Source organism: Falco rusticolus, chromosome 3, assembly GCF_015220075.1.
Source record: "Falco rusticolus isolate bFalRus1 chromosome 3, bFalRus1.pri, whole genome shotgun sequence".
NCBI classification, from domain to species: domain Eukaryota; kingdom Metazoa; phylum Chordata; class Aves; order Falconiformes; family Falconidae; genus Falco; species Falco rusticolus.
Window position 1 is genome coordinate 76,368,392 of NC_051189.1, and position 20,176 is coordinate 76,388,567.

Below are 20,176 nucleotides of genomic sequence, written 5' to 3' on the forward strand. Positions count from 1 at the left end.
GGGGCGGCGGGCGCGGGGGTTTGGCTTCCGCCGGTGAGGGGTTTGCACCTGGGGCTGCGGGCGCGGTGCTCTGGCAGCTGGGGCGGACTTCGCAGGAAGCCGCCCGCCCCCTCACCGCAGCTCGGGCCCCGGCGGAGGGCTGGCGGCGGCGGAGCGCGGCCCCGGCCGGGCCCCGTGTGTGGGAGGTGACGAAACGCGGCGAGCCTCGGGTGTGCCAGCCCTTGGCGGCAGCGGGCGGGCAGCGCTCGCCGAGTCCCGTATGTCACGGAGGCCTTGGGGTCGTGCAGTGCACAGTCATTTGGGAAGTGTGAAATAAAAACCTGTAAGACTCGACATTCAGTCGACATACAGTGTGGGAGATGGGGGGACCTCGCCTCGCCCGCCACAGCGTGAGCGCTGGGGTATGGTGCCATGTTTGCAGGCAATGGCTGTCTTAAGCCTGCCCGAAGTGAGGTGAAGTTTATGTCGAACACTTACAGACTGCAAGAAAGCTCTCTGAGTCTCCAGTGTGCCAGCTTTTCCCAGTTGCCTTGAGAGAGCACACAGCTGGTTTTAATTGCTCCTTTCAGTTCTAAGACCATGACCTTTGAGAAGCCTACTGGTGAGTGTTCTATGTGACTGTCCACACTTCAGCTGTGATCTTTTTAAATGCAAGTTTCAAGTAACGACAGTTGTCACTAAAGATCTCAAAATATGACTACAGATAGCTGATAGTGAATGTATTGCTGGGTAATTCATACTGTTACAGATTTGTTTGGTTCCATTCTGTTTTGACATGACCTGGTCCAGCAATTTTTCCTCTTGTTGGAATCTGGAGTTATTTTGCACCAGAGCAACATACTGAAACAGTGATGATTCAGACTGTGCTCCAAAGCGTTTTCACAGGCCTCTTGCTGTCTGTGCTGTTTCATACCCTAGCCCAGAGAACTGGTTGGTGGTAATATGGGGTGCAGGCAGTTCTCTAGCCGCTTGATAACTAATAAAACTTGTTTTAGCATTTTTATGCTTGTATAGACCTGCATTCAACATACGGTCAACTTACTACTATACCTGTTTCAGCTGCTTCTATGCAGTGCCTGACTACTGGGTTTCTAGCTGCAGCTGTATGAGATCCTGCCCCAGCGCATGCCTTGTGGAAAGACAGAGGTCCAAGAAGTTGATACTCAGGCATAAAAATTAGGTCACGTTTATAGACGGTGCTGTAATGAGGACTTAGCTTGGTCACAGTAGGGGTGCCCGGCAGTGCTGTGTAAAACAAAAGCTTTGAAGGTGGCCTGAAAAAAAGTTGAAGACAAAAGCCTGGACTTCCAGGCTATGTTCCAGGCACCTGTGTATATAGCACTAAAGCAAGACAAAATTTGCTTGCCAGGGTTGTAACCAAGACCTTAGACCTTATACAAACATCCAAGTTCCATCTCCTTCCCAACTGTAGTCACTGTCTTTCTGTCTGAGCACACAGGCTGGCAGCAGCATTGCCAAGCTGGCTTGGTACATGCGATTGTATTTACCCTTAGTGATTGTTTTAGGCTGATGTGTGCTATGCAGTATGTTTCTTCTCACTTCAGATGACAGCCTCCCATCACATGCTCAAGATGGTGATCTGAGTTTGTAATTGGCAAGGGCACTGGGAATTGCAGGGGAGTCATGTCTCCTGACAAAGCCAGATCTGCTTTTCTGTGCGTTCAAAGCATTGTTCTTGTCTTACTCAGCCTTTTTTTCATTCCCAGAGCTACATGCCATCTCTTTCCCATGCACATGCTGTGTGCTCAGCTCCCAGGCATGCCCAATTAAAAAAGAAAGCATACCTTATCATAGGGATATTTTTACTGAGAGGAGCATCTTCAAGGCTGCTGCAAAGTAGATGTTGCATGTGAATCATGCAGAGAATTAAAGTGCTGCATCAGTGAAAGTTTTTAAATAGCACTTAGCCAGGCATTCTCTTATCTGTACCCATTTTTATCCATCAGTTTACTAAAAACAAAATTACAAGGCCCGTGTGTATTGCAGCAATACTAAGTACAATGCAATTTTACATGGTACCAAATGCTTTACAATCCCAGAAGGCCTACAACTCATTGGAAAATAGCAATAATGGCAGTGTAAATGGTGAGAGTGTCTGCAGGAGATGAGTAGTAGAATGAGGGATGTAGGAAGGGCTATGGAGTTGCAAGGCTGCCTTTTCCCCGCTTCTTGAGTGGTTGTCCACACCCAGCCCTGCTGAAAATTAAGAGATGGCGTTCTGGTGAGTAAGTGCAATATATGTCTTGCTAGGTTCCTGTTACACACTCCAGTGGGCAGTTGCTTTGTGAGATGGATGAGGGCTTGCCTGAAGAAGTGCAAATGGCAATTGCTAGTCTGGCTTGGTGTGACCTGGCTTTTCCTGCTCTTCATTCTGAACCTGGCTCAAGCTGAACACCATTTCCCTCACTAGTACTGCAAGGTCTATTTTTTTTTTTTATATGCTGCCTTGCTAACAAGACAATTAAATACAGCTCAGCAACAGACCTGCATACTTTGTGATGTGAGCAGTTACCCACCTGCCTGTTAGTAATAGTCTCAGTGAACTGGAGAGGCCCCTTCTACTTTTTTCAATAATATGTGAGGAAAAATACAGCAGTCTGCTGAATTAGGGAAGATCTCAGCCTCTTATTGTAGGTTTGTGAGGCAGCATTTTGGTTTTGTTATTTGGGGTTCTTTTTTCCCCCTTTGTCTGGATAAAAATTGACTACTAATGATAGTTTTCTCATAATGCAGAGGGAATTATTCCAGTGTGAAGTTGTTGAGGCTTATGAAGGGTGGTGGGGGCCTCATGATTAGGATAATTTAAGGTTAATTTTTTTTTTTATCTTAGTGGAGGAAGAAAGTGATGAGAGAAGAAAATGTTTTGAAAACCAGCAGAAGTATCTTTAGCATTACTTAGAATAAAGCAGAGTAGAGAGAGTGAGGCCCCTGGCAGCCATGCTTTGCCCCTGTGCATGCTGTAGCCATGAGCCACAGCAGTCATGGGAGAGCTCTGTTGTGCAGGTGGCTCTGTTGTAGGCTGGGAGGCATGACATCTGCTGCCGGGACAGCAAGGACTGACCTGAAATGGAGGAGGATGGCCCACCATTATGAACCTTAGTAATGTGTATTTGGAGATGCAGGGACAGCTGACAGAGAAGATCTGTAGGCAAGAAATGGTTGGGAGAGCATAAGCTGTGTCAGAGCTGCTCCTTGCTGGGCCCAGCCCTGGGAGCAGCTTCCTAGTGAGTAGAGAGTTGTGCCAGCTCATTTTGTAGGGGTACTGGTGAACCAGCCCAGCAGAGCGGCTGGTAGCAGTGGGACACTCTCAGACTGCCACATTCAGGATGTGTGGGAGCAAATACCTTGAATGCTTTTGGATCAAATGCTTTGGTACTCTTCTGCTCCATCAAAAGGAAAAGGCTGGTCTTTGCAACTGAATTTATTCTGTTCCAAACTTTGAAATTAAATCTCCCTGAGTACCAAATTTACATCCCACCTGGCTGTTTAGTTTTCAGCATTCCTACTCTTCATACTTCTATACTACCAGAAAAATGGGCAGGTTAAAAATGAAATTGTATGTGGCTTCACTCGTTGGCCATATTGCAGTTTGTAAGATTATTAGGTATTTAAATTATAATTAATTAAATAAATAAATTTAATTAAAATGGTGCAAGAGAATATATATAATCCCTCTGTATACCACTGAATTAAAATTAAGGTTTTACATGCTTAAATAACCTCTTTCTGCTTTTTTTTTCTCTCTTTTTTTTTCTTTTTCTGTATCTAGAAAGTGGGGATAACTTTTCACTAGATGGTAGGTTGAGCTCAATGTAGGAAGTTGTGGCAGTTGAGAAATGTCTCCTAGCGTTGGTTACATAGTAATTTGTACCATTACAATTTCCTGGCAACAGTATCAGATGACTTTTCTGTTAATTTATGCATTTTTAGCAGCATTGCACAGATGCAATTTGTGCTGTAATTTCTAAGCTTTAAAATCTTTAAAAATAAAACAAACACCTTTTCTTTTAGTTGTGTATGTGTCTACTGGGTGTCATTTGCATTTTTATAGAGACTCTGGAAAAAGAAGGGATTGAAGTTCTTAGCTTCACCGCTCTATCAGGTAAAAAGCAATGGGTTCCTGCAGGGTAGCTTGTGAGGTCTGGTGGCATTCTGTACATTATTCTTTACAAGTACTTGGAGGCTTTGATGACTTTTCAGAGCCTGCAGTGTGAACTCTTGTGATTTGCATTTGTTCCCTGCAATTTGCAGCTGCAGGCACTGCACTAGCTTTGTTTAAATATAATGTTGAATGCCTTTAAAATAGGAATTTGAACTTTGGATTAAGGAGACTACTTTTGTAATATTAAAGGCCTTTTTACTGCACACATCAAGTATGTAACTTTCAATGCAATCTTCCTGTTAGAAATTTTGAAAAAGCCATTTCTGTATTCTTAGTAATGCGAAAAGAGAAGCAGGGTCTTTAGAAATGCCTTTTGTGCCTATTTTCTAGTAGCCTCGCCTTCTTGAAGTTTACTTTAAAATGTGATGAATTTGACACCTCAGAATGAGCTGTAAGAGAAGAGTCAAAGTGGTTTTCTGTTTGCAGTTTAGTCTTACTTCATTTGGATTGTTTGCTACTAACTCAGAAAAGTTATGTTGGCAGCACATTTACCATTTATCAGTGTTGTTACCTTCTGACCAAAAATTGTATGCAATGCTGTGTCTGGCAAGTTTGACCAAAATATTGTGTAGGCAAGGGAAATCTAACCCCAAAAGTTATATTAAATACAGATTTCACTATGGTAAAATAGAGTTCTACACTGGAAAAAACACTGACATGTAGTATTTGACTTTGATTTTAAACTTCCACAGTGTACGCAAACAGAATAAAGAAAGAAATTTGCCATTGTGCAGTTAATGGAACCCTGTATTCTGTATATCCTGGATAATTATTTATTATGCAATATTTAACATATTTACCCACCATCTCAAAAGATTTATGAATTAATTTATCATATTAGATTTCATCTTTTTGAAAGTGAAAATGGGTTAATTTCGCTATTTAGTTTGCATTCAGATTCTGATTAATGTTTTCTGCAGTTATTCATGTGAACAAGTTCTTGATTTATGAAATGCTCAGCTGAGAAAGATAAAAATGTCATGATGCTCATTTGCATAATCTTTAATGCAGTAACCACCTTGAAAATGCTGTAGGTTTGTAGACTGAAAAAAATGTGGATTAGCTGAGTAAGTAATCTGATTTATGAACATAAGATCTTGGTGGGATGGCAGATAGTTTGCAAGCAATCTGGAGACTGAGCATGGTCATATAATTAATTTATTTATAATTAAATAAAGAATAAATTCACAGAAATAAAAATGTCCCATTGAATTCATTAACAGAACAGGGGTTGGAGTCACTGAATAAATTGCTCATAGGGATTAGCTCATGCATCACTGCTTGTTAGAACAAGTCTTCTAGTACTACAGCACTTTCAGTTTTATAGTGATTTTGTGTTTGCCTGTAGATTAAGGCTGTGGTATTTTTATTACAATTTGGTTATAAATTTGAGTAAGTTAACGTTGCCAAAAGTATCTCTAAGTGTTAGTGGGCCATTTGTGAATGTTATCTGCTTTGCTCACTATTGTTTTCTTGATGCAAAAAAAAGCCCAAAAGATGAAGATGCAAAGTGAAACCAATATGTAATGTCTGCTTGATAACATCTTGACTTTGGTGGTTATTTGTTAGCCTCATTTCTTTTTTTTTTTCCCCCTTTTTTTTTTTTTTCTTTTCTTCAAATACAAACTAGGAATTCAGATGCTAGATAAACCACTGTGGTGGGTGCTGCACTACTCGGACTGCAATCGCACTCAGTGTCTTAGCCAAGGTCTCTGCTCTGCTGAGTTGCTACTGTGCAAACCAGATGATGGGACAGACAAGAAAAAAACCTGACTAAATTTGCACATGATACCAAGCCAAGAGGAGATGGTAGGAGCATAAGATTAGAATTTAGAGAAAAGTTTTTTCCGGTTTTGGTTTTGTTGTTTGGGGTTTTTTTGAAAATGTATGTATAAATAAACCAGCACAGACAAGCACAAATTCATACTTTATTTCTATAGCTAGTGATTTTGAAGTCTCATCTGTTGATCCTGGGAAATCCCTAGAGTCCATGTGAGGTGACCAAGAGAAGCAAATTGATACTGCTTAGCAACAGTGTAATTTCTGTGATGTTCCTAAAAAACATCGTCTCTTTTTGAGTAAAAAGTGTTCTACAAGACAGAAAAAATTGAAAATAATTGGAACTACATAAATCATGGGCTGGGGTAAAAATGAGTTTGCAGCAGAAGGCATTGCAAAGCCTGGGTGAATTATGAGCTGGATATGAATCAGCGGTATCACAGTGCCTTGAAACACACACGTCACACATGCAGGAAGCCTGCAAGGCACATGCTGTAATCCTTTCACTTGTCAAAGCTTTGGTTAAGCTCAATTTGAATGCTATGTCTAGCTTTGGGCATTACACTTCTGGACTGTCTCCAAATCTTTCCTATCTTTCTTAAAGAGAGTAAGAGGATGCTCTGAGGTCTAGGAATTGTAATCTGTGAAGAGTGATAGAGAATTTGGGTTACATGTGTGGCATATGGAGGAGAAGGGGGCTGGAGGAGATTTCTTTGGAAAAGGAAGAACAGTTCTCTGTGCCTGTTAGATGAACTCATTTCACTGAGCAGTGTAGGCCATTCTTTAACCATATTCCACACATACATCTATTATTTTTTGTACTAGTAATGGCCCTACTGGAAGGATCTGTTTTGTTACTTTCTGTGATGCACTCAAATGGGTACTATGTAGAGGAATTTTGGTATTGGGGAAAGGGGGGGGGGGCATTGGTGGTTTGGGGTTTTTTTTCTTTCAATGATTAGTTTTACTGCAATTTTTGAGGGCTTGTGTTTTCTTTCTGGGTTTTGGTAGATAAGACCAAGGATATGAAAGGCCACTGCAAGGCGGGAGGGACCATCTCTCTCTGTATCTGTAACAATGAAGAAATAAAGGTATTAACTTTGCAGCAAGGAAGATTCAGATTGTATTACAAAGAGCTTTTTTCAGAGAAGGCCAGCTTCACACTTGAAGAGCTTGCTTTTGAAGGTTTTGAAAAACAGGTTAGACATCTGCCACAAAAGATTGTGCACAGTTGATTCTACCAAGAGACAGAAGTGTAGATTAGATGACCTCTCAAGGATTTTTCCAGTTCAGTTTTCTGTGACTGTCTATTCCATCGTTATTTGTAAAAGGGATGTGCTTTCACACAGAGAAGTGAGAATGTGAGGCTAGTGGTACGGGGTCAGAGTGTTCAACCCAGTACATCATCCTCAGCGGGAGCTGAAAGCAGATGTGTGGGGAAGACTGTACAAACAGGGCAACTACGCAAGACGATACTTTTCTGTAGATGGTTTCTGTGTGTTTAGTAGCTCTTGGTAGATTCCAGTTCTGTAAATTCATCCAATGCCTCTGGAACAAGTCTGAGCTGTTAGTGTTCATGGTGTCCCACAACCAGAAGTTTTGCAGCTGAGTCATGTGTGTGAAGACCCACCTCCTCCTTGCTTTGAACCTGACTCCCTTCTAGCCACATTTGGTCCTTTTTGGCACTTGTTTTTTGGAGAGACATTAGAGATCCATCCTCTCCTTTGCCACTAAAAACTTTATAGACCTTTCCTTTATTCAGTGTTAAACATTTCTGTTTCCAGACTCAAGAGTTCTAGCTTACTTAGCTACTTTTTATATGGAAGGTGATGCCTGGATTCTCCTTGTTGCCCTGTTTGGAACATTTTCAGCTCTACATCCTTTCAGATGGAGGGAACAAACCGCATGCAGTGTTTAAGATGCAGGCACTCTATAGGTAGCAAAGGGATGTTCTCTGTTTTATTCTAATTTCCTTTTTGAGTAAGTTATTTTCTTTCCTTGACTATGGTTGCGCACCAAGCTTATGTTTCCATAATCTGTCTGTCCTAACCTGAAGGTCTCTCTTTCTGAGTGATACTGGTTGACTCATTGTATATCTGAAATTTGGACAGCTTTATTCTCCTGTGTACCTTTTTGTATTTATCTATATTGAATTTCCTGTGGTGGTTTATTGCCTGTTTAGTAAGTCACGTAAGGTCTGTATGTAGTTCTTCATTATGAGCCCTCACTTTCACTATGCTAAATAATGAACTAGCATCAGCAGCTTTTGCCACCTTGCTACACCCTTTTTCTAGCTGGTTATAAATACAATGAGCAGCACGGAGTCCCAGGACAGGAGTCTACTTCCCTAACTCTTTTAGGCAATTATATTCTATTTTTTGACAAGTTCTCTATCTGTGCAAGAACTTTAATTGTTTTTTTGGTAGGTACTTAGGTTTTGTAAACCTTCTGCAAATCCAGATAGATTGTATCAACTGGATTTCCACTGCCCATGTGCTTGTGGGCGTAAAAATACAACAGTAGTAGCAAACAATGTGATTCTCTTTTACATGAGAAACTATTCTCACCAAATACAAATACAGTATTACATTCCTAGTTCTGATGCATAGAATTGCTGTGTTTTTTAATGCTCAGAATACAATGATTTCATCTGTGTCTTCATTTTTGAAATACTGGAATTATAAATGGATGCATTTTACCACTTGAAGAAAGATTTTGATGAAGAACATTAACTGTGTGCTGTTGAGTATGTCATGTTGTACAGTACAAAATTTGCAACCCATTTGAATCTTTTCAATAGGCATGATTAGTATTTAAACAAACTATATTTTTCCAGCATTGATTAGTGTTGTGTTATTGCTGAGATTATTAACAAAAAATAGGTGAGTCAGCCAGTTGTAGTGCCTTTTTTATTTCCTAATTTGTAGTTGAATATGGCTCAGCAAACTTGAGTGAGAGGAAAAAGTAGCTTCAAGTCAGGGTTATGCTCTCCTGGTCATGTCCGTTGCTCTGAGTTTGGCAAAAGGGCCGAGTTTACTTGCTTGCATTAGGGGTGTGTGTATATATATATATATATATATTTATATATATGTCCCCTTGCAAAAAAGGAATTTTGCTAATTATTTCATTGTCTGAGCAAGCTAAGTTCTCTGCCCCTTTAACAGAGAGGAGCCCTTCATTAAAAAATGTAATGCATGTTTTCAGGTAATGAAAAATGGTGCTGCTGAGTACTTTTCAAGGATTTTTTTCCCTTCCCCCAATTCCTTCCTTCCTCCAACACAGTTCTGGCATGGGGGTTTGTTGTTTCCTGTAGCAAATATTAAGGGCTGATATGAGCAAAAGATACTGTCTTATCACCTTTTATGATTGAAAACAAATGTTTTCTGCATGATCTTGATTTTAAAAACCCCTACAAATATAATTTAAATTCCCCTCTTGAAAGGTTCTAAGGAATCTGTCTTCTCCAGCTAAGGATCTGAGAATGCATATAATTATACCTAATAATTTCACCACTGTCAGATTAGATTGATTTTTAGTCACTTTTGTGCAGATTAGGTTCAGCTCAGGTGCTCAAAGTGAAAGAAGGTGCATTAATCTGCAGTGACGTTCTGTCTCTCCTAATTAGCAAGTTCTAAGAGATGTTAGATAATGCAAGTTTGATGGTGTGAAGCATTTTTGCTCTCCCATGGATTTAGTAAACTTAAGGAGGTTTAGGCCTTCAAAGGCAACCATTAGCAGCTTAGGTGTTGGGCCTACAAAAAAAAGCATGAAAAATTAATGGAAATAAAGAATATTCCTGACGTATTTAAAGGCTGGAGACAAATGTTGGTGGTTAAATTGAGATTCTGAGGGACACTTTTTAAAACTTATGTTTCTGTAATGTAAGCTTGTAGTGTACACATCTTTGTGCAATGAAAATCTGTCTTTCAAAATTTTGGTTAGAGTATTGACATTTATAATGTGTGTAAGTTTGCATGTAGTGGTTTCTCTAATGCTGCATAACCTTGTCATCAGGCATGTATGTGTTTCTGTGTAGTGTTGAAGGTCGTGCACTCATTTCTTCAAGCTGCATGCGGTCAGACTATAATTTTAATTATTTCCAAAGCAATAGTACATTAGCATTACAGAAGTGAACAGTGAAGGACAAAGTACTGAGAAATGAAGTGCAAATAAATGACATTGCAGTGTGTGCATGTCTTCTGATTTGGCAGAATTAATGCTGGCAAGGCTTTGCTGTAGCTCAAAGTATATGTTTATTGCTTAATTATCTCAGTTACTGAATATGCTTATTACATAATCTGGGGTAGCAGTAATTGAGTCCCTTACTGTAGATAAACAATTGCCAATTTATAGTACTTCAGAAAAAAAGTCTTGACTGTAAACAGATGTTACAAAATCTGAAATATTGATGCTATCTTACTTTTACCATGATGAAATCGTACATGATTTTCTTAATGTGTGCTCTGCCAATGCTTGTTGAAAATTGCCAATATTTTCTTTTTATTTATTGGAGAAAGGAGTCTACTCCAATTAAATTAAGATAATTTTTCCTTTTCACACTTTCCTTAATTCTTGGATCAGCTATTACTTTTTTTGTTTGTTTGTTTAATGTTGGTATTAGCTAATGTTAAGAAGCTAGGCTTTTTTAATAACTTGAGAAGATTGGCTTTTGATTAAATCAGAGCAATATGGGGTGTAATTTTAACTGATAGAGCAATGATGATTTTGTAGGCGTGTAGGCAGTTTTCAGTCTCCTACTTAAAAAGATATAATAAGTTCATCCTGTTTCAGGAATGTTTGCATAAATCCGAATTTAGTGTTAAAACAAACGAAAAAACCAACCTGGTAGGAGCTCAATATTAATACTAGAAACTAGTTTGAACAGCATGGTGAGATGTAGGGGGTTTCTTGCAGATCATAATCCCTTCTAATTTCTAGGTTTAATTCCTGATACCTTGCGAGAATGTTAACCTGGCTAATTCCAAAGCAGTGGTCAGTATCTACTTCCTCACTTTCATAAAATCTGATTGTTTAAAATTGTACCATAGGTTGGAAAGAGGGAATTTTGCTACATCTGATATAATCCACATAAGAAATAGGTTTAGTTGAGTGTGGGTTTTTTTGTTTTTCTCCTTTTATTGGTGAATCTGAATTATCTGGTGCTTTAAAATATATAACTACCAGACCCAACCCCCTGCATCGGCAGGGACACCATAGTCTTGTCTGAATTGTTTCTGTTTGGATGCAGCAAGGCCTGGGCTGATTTTTCTTGGAAGCTCAGGAAAACTTTCAATTGACCGTAGTTGGAGATAGAATTCCTCTAGGCAGAGGAGTTACTTCATATACTCAATAAGATTATGAGATTCTCAAATTGGAATTGGGACCTCTAATGTCTTATGAGAATGAAGCTGCAGCCTTTATGAAAGGCTTCCTGTCTTCTAACCGTCTTGCTTTGTAAGCTTATATATGCTCGTATTATATGCTATTCAGCAGTGATAGATTGGATTTTAATACATGTATGAATATAGAAAGATTTTAATATTAATGTAACTGGAAGTCACATATATATATATAAAGATAAAACTTTTATGTACGTATATAGAAGTGTATATGAGTGAGTGTATTGTAAAAGCAATTCAGAGGGCTCTCCTACAATCATTAAAGTTTTGCTATAGATTATAGTAAGAGTGAGTACATGCCTCCTGTTACGCAGAATTATTCTCCCAGTCTCAAGGGGCAATTTTGTATCTTATGCCTGCAAAATGAAACTGATCTCACAAGTACTTAGCCCAGAAGTGTTCATTTAATCTTGGAAGTAGTCCCACTGAATTTAATGAGCCCTTAGATGGTAAATTCTTTGGGGCTGTTATTTTCCTTTGTGCCTTATTCAGTGGTAAGCACAATCTCCATTAGCTTTTACATTAACATCTACTGTTACTTACAGCAAAATGCTTTTAGGTTTTGGCTTGAAAATGCTCAATTCAAGCACATAGGCACAAAAAAACCTCTGAGGCAAAAGGCAACAATTAAATTAGAATGACTCCAAAATTACATTTGAAGAATCTGAGTTGGATTTGTGAAATTTCAAAAACTACATTTTTGAGTACTGCTGCAGGGGTTGTATGATTTGGTCTTAATTGGAAAGAGTCTTACAGCCATTGGGATTTTTGAGAGTGGAAGGATTATAGACCTCGGATAGTAAATGCTCCAACCTGATGATGAACACTGATAGTCAAGGTAACTTGGACTTCTAGGTAGCGGGGAGTTCAGTGTAGAAAACCACAGCTTTGGTTGACTACGATGCTGACAGCCAAAGGTATCCAACTGTCAGCCATCAGAGTCCTCTGACATCCATTCGAGTTAACAGCATTCTTCCAAATGACTGCTCCAGCTCTGGATGAGCCTTCTCTTCTGCATGCTTCCCAAATCACATGCCTAAAATAAGCTTCCTGCAGGCTGGATTTGCTCAGTAGAATTGATGTGGTCTGATTATGTATTTATTAATAAGCTATATGTAAAGCACAAGCTCATTTTAGATAATTGACACTTTGGGGTTTTTTCTTCCCAGATGGCTTCAATGTTTAGTTTCAGAACAAAGGATAATTTAACCTTGCCAGCAGAGAATTTCTCAACTTTCTAAGTTTATAAACTTTGTAATCTTTTTGATTTAGTTAGAACAGCATTTCTATTCTGGTAGTATAAAACAATGTCCCACACTGACCAGAGGTCAGTATGAGGCTTACAGTGCATGACCATATTCCTTTAGCAGGAATTCATGGGAGATTATGCATGGTTTCTTACGTATTTTTATCTTAAGGGTTACTCTGCTAACATCTGTTTATTTTCTCTTTTGAGAAAAAAAGAGAGGGGTGGGAAGTGGGATGAAGAGGGAGCAGTAATAAATACAAATGTAGGCAATAAAACCAAACTAGTCTATCATTGCTATGAGAAAATTAGGTGAGATGAGTTGATTTGTGTATTGGTTTTCACTTTAAAACTGTGTTTGAAAGGCATATTATCTACTGCACTGGTTTTCATGTTAAAAAATGGTATTCTGGCTCAGCAGTGCTGTCAAGAAGTACAATATGTCCCACCTCATTAAGTACCATCTTTTTCCTCTCCATCTGTCTAGAACAGCAGGAAAACTAGTTTTCAAATGGAGAAATAATCAGTTTTGTACATTTATTTTCTTTACCTCTGTATCTGTACTCATCTAAAAATTCAACCAGATTTCCAGGGAAGTGCCTGTAGAACAATAATCCTAATAAAAGTGCCATTCAGAACATCAGGGCCTGTTGTTTGGGATTTAGCAAGGTGAGCAACCAAGCAAAAATATATTGGACACATGAGGGAAGGAAAATCTGCCTATTTAATAGAAATATAAACTGTGGCTGATTTGTAGCATAGCTAGAAGAAATTTAGAAAGGGAGGCATTTCCTCTGTTTTAATATGTGACCGAGTTCACTGTTCAGGTGTTAGAAGCAGTGCAGCACTTTGTGCCTATGGAAGTTATTTATTTGAAAGTAATTAACTGTGCCATATGTAAGAGAAATGCCCAGGAGGTTATTTGATTCATTATGGACAGTACTGTTCGGATTAAGGGCCTGATCCGCCATAACCAAAGTGTAATGCTTGCTACTTGCTTAGCTGAGTAGGCAGCAGCAAACTGCAGATGCTGGCTTTACTGCTGGAACTAACAGAAAAACAACCCCAAAAGCCAGGAAGAAAAGGCAACAGCAGAAACATCAAAACATTGCCTATGTTTTCCGGTAATTACCTTCATCACCATTCAGCTTTGGGGAATTCCAGCATTCTTCAGGCTAAAGCAACTCTCCTCATGAGACTCATATCAATGCCGTCTCCTTGTTCTTCACAGCAGCCACTCAGAGGTTCTGCAAGAAATCAATTTTAAGCCTGTATTGTCTTTCTGAAGAATGCTCCCAAAGACTGAATGAGGGTCTCTGATTAAACCTTTTCCTTTCAGAGGCCTCAGATCATACTGATACTGTTCAACTAGTTGGAGTAGTGATACTGAATGAATAAAACAGTGTTAATTTCAAAAGGTCACTCCTCTGCAAAGTCAGAGTGGCTATGGGCAGAAGTTGGCTGTACACGAGGCTGAAGTCCCACATCAAAGGTTGGGTAGAAAATTGTATTTTGCAGCTGAGGTAATACCAGAGGATGTGTAACTGTGTGTATGAGCATTGTTTGCAACACAAAAAGCTGTTTTTGAAAAGTAAATAAATACAAGTTTAGAAAAAAGCAAATCAGCTACCATAATGTTCTCTGCATCCTAAACTATTTGCATCTTTAGTTACATTGTAGACACAAAAGGTAAGAGACCCCAGTGTGTAACAAAAGGAATAAGCCTGCAAATCAATTTCAGACAACAGACATCAGTTACCAATTTGCCACTAGGTGATGTTTAACAATCTGAGAGTAATGAAAGGAATTTTCAGGGAGAATAATTTACTGTGTTCTGGGCTGTGCGTGTGCTATGGATGAAGTCATACTCTGAAAGAATAACTATGCAGACCATATTCAGCTAGACAGATTTAACACTTACTTTCCAAGACAGGAGTGTATCTTCAAAGAAAACACTTTTCTTTTTATGCAAAGCATTCTCTTTATCCAAAGAAGGACATTTCAAATCAAAAAGAAACTTTTACTCTTAAAACTGTGCTGAACAGTGGTATGCTATAGTGAAAAGGGAGATGCGTGTAATAAAATAGGAGCATGACCCAATAATGAAGCACAGGAGTGGGAGGGGAGGTAAGACCCTGAATCCTTTTGGCACGATGTCATTGACTTGCTTTGCTACCTGGGGCAAGATGCCAGTTTGCCTCTCTAAAAGCAGGGGTAACTTGCTTTACAGGGTCACATGAAGTTTAGTTTGGATTCAGTGTGGTGTCCCCCATCCTTGGTATATGTGTAGCTGTTTGTCTAACAAGAATGGGACTGAGACAGTGGCATCAGCAAAAGCTGTGAGAACCTTGGGTTAAAAATGTGGTGGATGTACAACATGTTTACTTACCTAAGACTTGCGGTGACTGAAGTGCCAGTGTTCCAAACACTCAATAATACTCAAATCTTGTGTACATTCAGATGAGCAGACAAAAAGAGAGACTTTGTTTAGATGCAAAAGAGCAACTTTAAAACAACATTTAGGAAATTATGATACTGTGCTTACTCTTGACTCTGATGGAAGTGATTGGCCCCAGAATTAGTACCAGGCAAGTGGAATGCAGTTTATAACCTTGAGCAGGTACTATATTACCTTCCATGGCCACCGCCACACGCTGCATCTTGCTGTTGACTTTGCCAGACTGACAGGTTCACACAAAGGTTGTTGGACTTCGGAACAGTTCGAAAATGAAACATCACATTCTTGCACTGTCCTTGACTTTCTTCCATTGTCTCTTCTACAGCAACCTTCAAGATCCCACTGGGACTTGTGGTATTTGGGCATTGTATTAAGCACTTTATCTAAGCTCTCTGGAAATACCTACTTACTGAGCTCTACTGGACACATCTGCTGCTCACTTACACTGGAAAGCTTGCAGACTTTTCCCTTTTGCATTATGGGATACCATCTCAGAAATGGCACTCTGGAAAGTCAAAATATTTTTTCTCTCTTTTTTTTTTTTTTTTTTTTTTTAAATAGAAGACTGGAGGAAAATAAAGGTATGAAAGTAGATTCATATAAAATTAAATACTTGAATTTACTTCAATGCTGCTGTGCTGGTTCTAGACTATATACTACATCTTTTTCTCATCTCCAAAGCGTCTAACTCATTGCTTGCACAGTCTCTGTGCTTGTTACATTTGATGAAATAATCTTTCTGTATTATCCACCTGCGCTAGGATTTCTGAGTATATATCCAAGAAATAATGCAGCTTCTTTTTAAGTTAACAATGTAATATTTGGGTGGGGCTGGGGGAAAGGGAGGGGAGGTTTCTGTGGCTGTATTGCGTAATAGGGAAGAAAACAGCCTTTCTCCTGGATCCACAAGATTACTCTCCAGGTAGAACTATTTGCACTGCATAAAGGAAGAGTTAAAAAATGCAGGCAAGCCACAAGGTGGGAAGGAGAAGTAGATCAACAGTTCAGGCAGATCTTCCTTATTTTGTCCATTCCAAGCACTGTTGGTTTGGCTGTGGCAGCTGCTGTACCTCTAGGGCTGAAACAGCAGCTGCCAAGTATGACCCTGAGGTGCTGGATATTTTTTTTTTCCTCTAACCCTCCACGCTGGGCTCGTGCTCAGCCATGATGTGCTTGGTTCTGGTGCAGGATTCAGGAATCTTGCAGTAAGCTTTAAAACAGCTCCAGACAAAGTGATTTTTGTCCACCTGCTCTAAAATCCATGCAACTCTAGAAGGAAGGCAGTGAATGTACTAATATCCAAAATCATTTCCACACAGCAAGGCAGAAGAAAACTTGTTAGAATACCCTTATTACTCAAACGTATCCTAGGTAAAGTATTTTATACTTGCATATAGTTTGAGATTGTGGGGTAATAGGATTTAAGAATAAGAATGGAGCTTTAAGAACGTTAGACAATTTCCTAATACTCAACAATTGTTAGCAAAGAAGTTCTGAGTGACAGATTATTCCTTGGTTTTAAAGCAAAGCCTTTTTATACTTTGGATAAATTATTTGGCCCCCTCAACATGTCATCCACTGGTTCCAGAAATCAAAACCCTAGGGAAAGTATGCGAATCCCTATGGTCTGGTGAGATCAGAAGGGAGAAACTGAATTAAGACTTGCCTTTTGCTTTTGCTAGCAGCTTTCATGTCTACAAAGCTCACCTGCAGCAATTAAGTATTGCCAGTACATTTCAATTAAGCACATATTTAAGTGGAGACCCAGATGAGGATGATCTTCAGGATTACTGCCTCTGCAGACTTCTGCAAGTTGTAGAAAAAAAATGAACTGCAAATCACCTTTTTATTGAAAACAGAAACTAAACCCAAGTTCAGCTGGAAGCCAGAGAGGTGCCACCATGGGTTTATAGTGGCCCGTGTAATCTTTTCTGGGATACCCAGTTCAGGGGGTGTCAGAGAGAGGATATGAAGCTAGACAGACCTTTGGTTTGACCCAAACCATCCCTTTGTGCAGGTGTGGCTCATTTGCAATGTCATTTAGGTAAATGGTAAATGTAATTAAATCATTGAATTGCAGTGGGTGTTGACTATTTTAAAACATTAATTGGGCAATAAAACTGGAATCTAGATTATAGGTGGAGTCTTTTGGCTGGAAGTAACATGTGGGAATGCTAATTAACGCACATAATGTAGGAGCACCAGATTAATGGGAAAACCTACCAAATACTTATTAAGGGCTTGCTTTACCTGAAAGGTGAGTGTTAAGTAGTGTATTTTTATCACATCAGTCCACTTCCTTTACCTGCCACTTGTAACTGAAATGTTCCTGCTTGCTTTTGCTGCTTGTGCTTCACAAGCCATATATATAACAAATAGCGCTTTTCTAACATAACTGTTTATTAAGTTCCAATCATTGACTCCGCTAGAAACCTGCTGAAGGCAAATGGACTATTCAGTTGTCACTGAAGGCATAATTTAAGGATGCAGTGTTTCTCTACACTGATGAATTCAGCCTTTTTATTGTGGTTGATCTATGATGTGTGGAGCAGACGGTACCTTCGTTTTGCAGACCTGCCTGTGGGAAGCCCATTTCCTGTCCTTTGCTATTCTGTATGTGATAAACAGAGCCTATTTATTGAAGAAGCCACCAAAGTACAAAGTTGAAGCCCTCGGGTGCCACTTCTACAGTCCCTTTTCAGAATGTACCTCCTCTTCCTTCAAGCAAGTGGTTTCCAAGCGGCCTCAGGCATCCCCTACAAGATTGCCTTGCTTCACATTTGGCAAAAAAATTATGTTGCTGACCCACTGTGTTAACAGCGATGGTAAATAGTGAAGGATAGATGGAAGCATTTGGGTGAGTAATCTGTGACAGGCTTTTATGTGAAAACATTTAGTATCTGCTCTCGCTTTAATCACTTATTGTTTTTAAGTCAATGACAAAAACATCCTGCTGAAATCAGAACACTGGGATCCCATCTGCAGGGAGAACGGATGGTGTTAGACAGACCTTACTATTGTGTAGACGCAACAGTATATCAGGCAAACAAAAAAAAAAAATTAGTTGCTAGTTTTACTGTTGTTTTTAAGACTGCTTGAGAAAAGTTGCTTTAACCAGGCTTATGAACTTTCAAATGGCTACATAAAATTGCATCTTGTCTTTGTTTATCCATAACATAAAGCTACTCTGGTAAAAATAAAATAGAGACTTCATCTTTTAGAGGTTTACTATACCTTTGTGTTGCCTTCAGCCGCTTCTATTTTTCTTGGGAGAAAGCTCATTCATATTTCTTCCAGAATAGGACCAGTCACTTTCACTTTGTAAAGGCTAGAGCTGTTTCTGATAAATTGTCAGTCCTTTCGGTCACACCTGTATTTGAATGAAGTGTAATAGTTATTTTTCTTTCGTGGTTTAAACATCCACATTTTGTAGTTGTGGATTAAGTGTTTTGTAATATATTGAAACATGTCATTGCTGTAACAGAAATATGCTAGAAACATACGCTTTTCTTTTTTCTGTAACAAACTTAGAAATAAGTATCCAAAGAAATTACAACATATGAAATAACAACAGGCTGTGTAAGAATGATGAATAAGCTCCAGGTTTAATGCAGATGGAAATGGAAGCACTTTCATACCTGCCAAAACATTTTTAACATTTTGAAAACTGGTGTTTACATTCTTTGCAATGTTTATACCTAGAAGCAACCTCCTTCCTTGGCAAACTTGTTTTATATCATCTTGGACCTCTGACAACCAAACTGATGAATATACCGATATGCTCTGATGTTGTCCTAAAGCTTGTTTTCCATAGGAGAGTTAACAGAAGTGAAAAATTAAGGGCTGGGATTTGAGAAACTAGCTCCTGATGAGGAACTAACACGCTGACAACGTTAGCCTCTGGCGGTTTGCTCCAAGTAGGCCCCAACAGAAAAAATGTAGTATCATCAAGATGATTTTTTAGGAATATTGAAAAAAGACACTGCAGGAGTTGCCAAAAGCATTCTCTTTTACCAAATGCGTTCCTTCATTATGCATGGTCTCCTGCAACTTCTGACCCTTCTGTGGTACAATATTGCAGCATAGATGGCAGTAACACTGTGCAGCTGCTGTTCAGCTTGCACATGGTACCAAATGATTCAGTAATTATCAGGTTGTCAAACTCACATGATATCTGTAGGGTTAGGCTTACCTAAGTCCAGTTTTGCCAGTCCTGTGTCACTGGTTTTCTGTCCTTAACTTTCTCCTCAGATACAGGACAGTGTCCCAGTTGCAGCCCAATACAGGGAAGGAATGGGGTGAAGGAGACCTGTTCTTGCTCTTACTCTTCCCCAGCAAAGGAGCAAAGCAGACAAGAGCTGGGCACTCATGGGCTCAGGGAGCATCCATGGCATGAGAGTGCTGGGACACTTGCACCCTGGGACTTGAGAAGGTGCTCTACCCTCCCCTCTGGGGTACCAACACAGATCCCAGCTGTTCCCTCCTCCCACCCTTACAAGTGAGGTGAGATCAGATCAGCTGGGGGGTGAGATTAGGTTCATGAAGGATAGACAAGTTCTTATGGTGCTCTCCTTTTCTTGCTTGCCATTTGCCCCAAAGGGGATTTTTATTGTTATGAAGAAAAAATCACCTAGTACAGTCACAGCTCTCTTGGAGCAAAGCAGTGGTATAGGTGAGGAGCACAGAGATTATCTGCTCCTGTTTGCTTGGTTTGAGCAAATGAGCTTTACCCATCTTTATTCATTGCATGTCAGCAGAACAAATGGAGAACATAAAGTGCTTTGTTCTTGCCCAGGCTGGAGAAAAAAGGAAGTCATCACATTTAATAGACTGAAGTCTTGGATTCTGGAGTAGAAGCCATCTATGACTACCTCTCAGATGACACTCCAATTCAGGAAAAGTGGTGAAAGGACATCTGTTGGCAAATGGCCTTTTTGGGTTATTGAAAGCAGCAAGTTGAAAAACAGAAGAGATGAGGATACATGGGATCCCAGCTGACCATAAGAAATCAAATTGCACTCATTAAAAGAAAACTGATTACCAGACATATTAAGCTTTAATCTTATTTGCAGTTAGTAGCCCCAAAGAGAATGCTTTGTTGGAGACCTTCC

General features: G+C 39.5%; 1 long non-coding RNA gene across 1 annotated transcript; it reads left to right on the forward strand.

Annotated features, from left to right (window-relative positions):
• The first annotated feature begins 2 nt into the window (after window positions 1-2).
• Window positions 3-18,636, forward strand: LOC119144326. The gene is made up of 3 exons (XR_005103060.1): window positions 3-601; window positions 5,814-5,992; window positions 15,391-18,636. It is a non-coding gene; the product is annotated as an uncharacterized LOC119144326 (long non-coding RNA).
• Window positions 18,637-20,176: the final 1,540 nt, after the last annotated feature.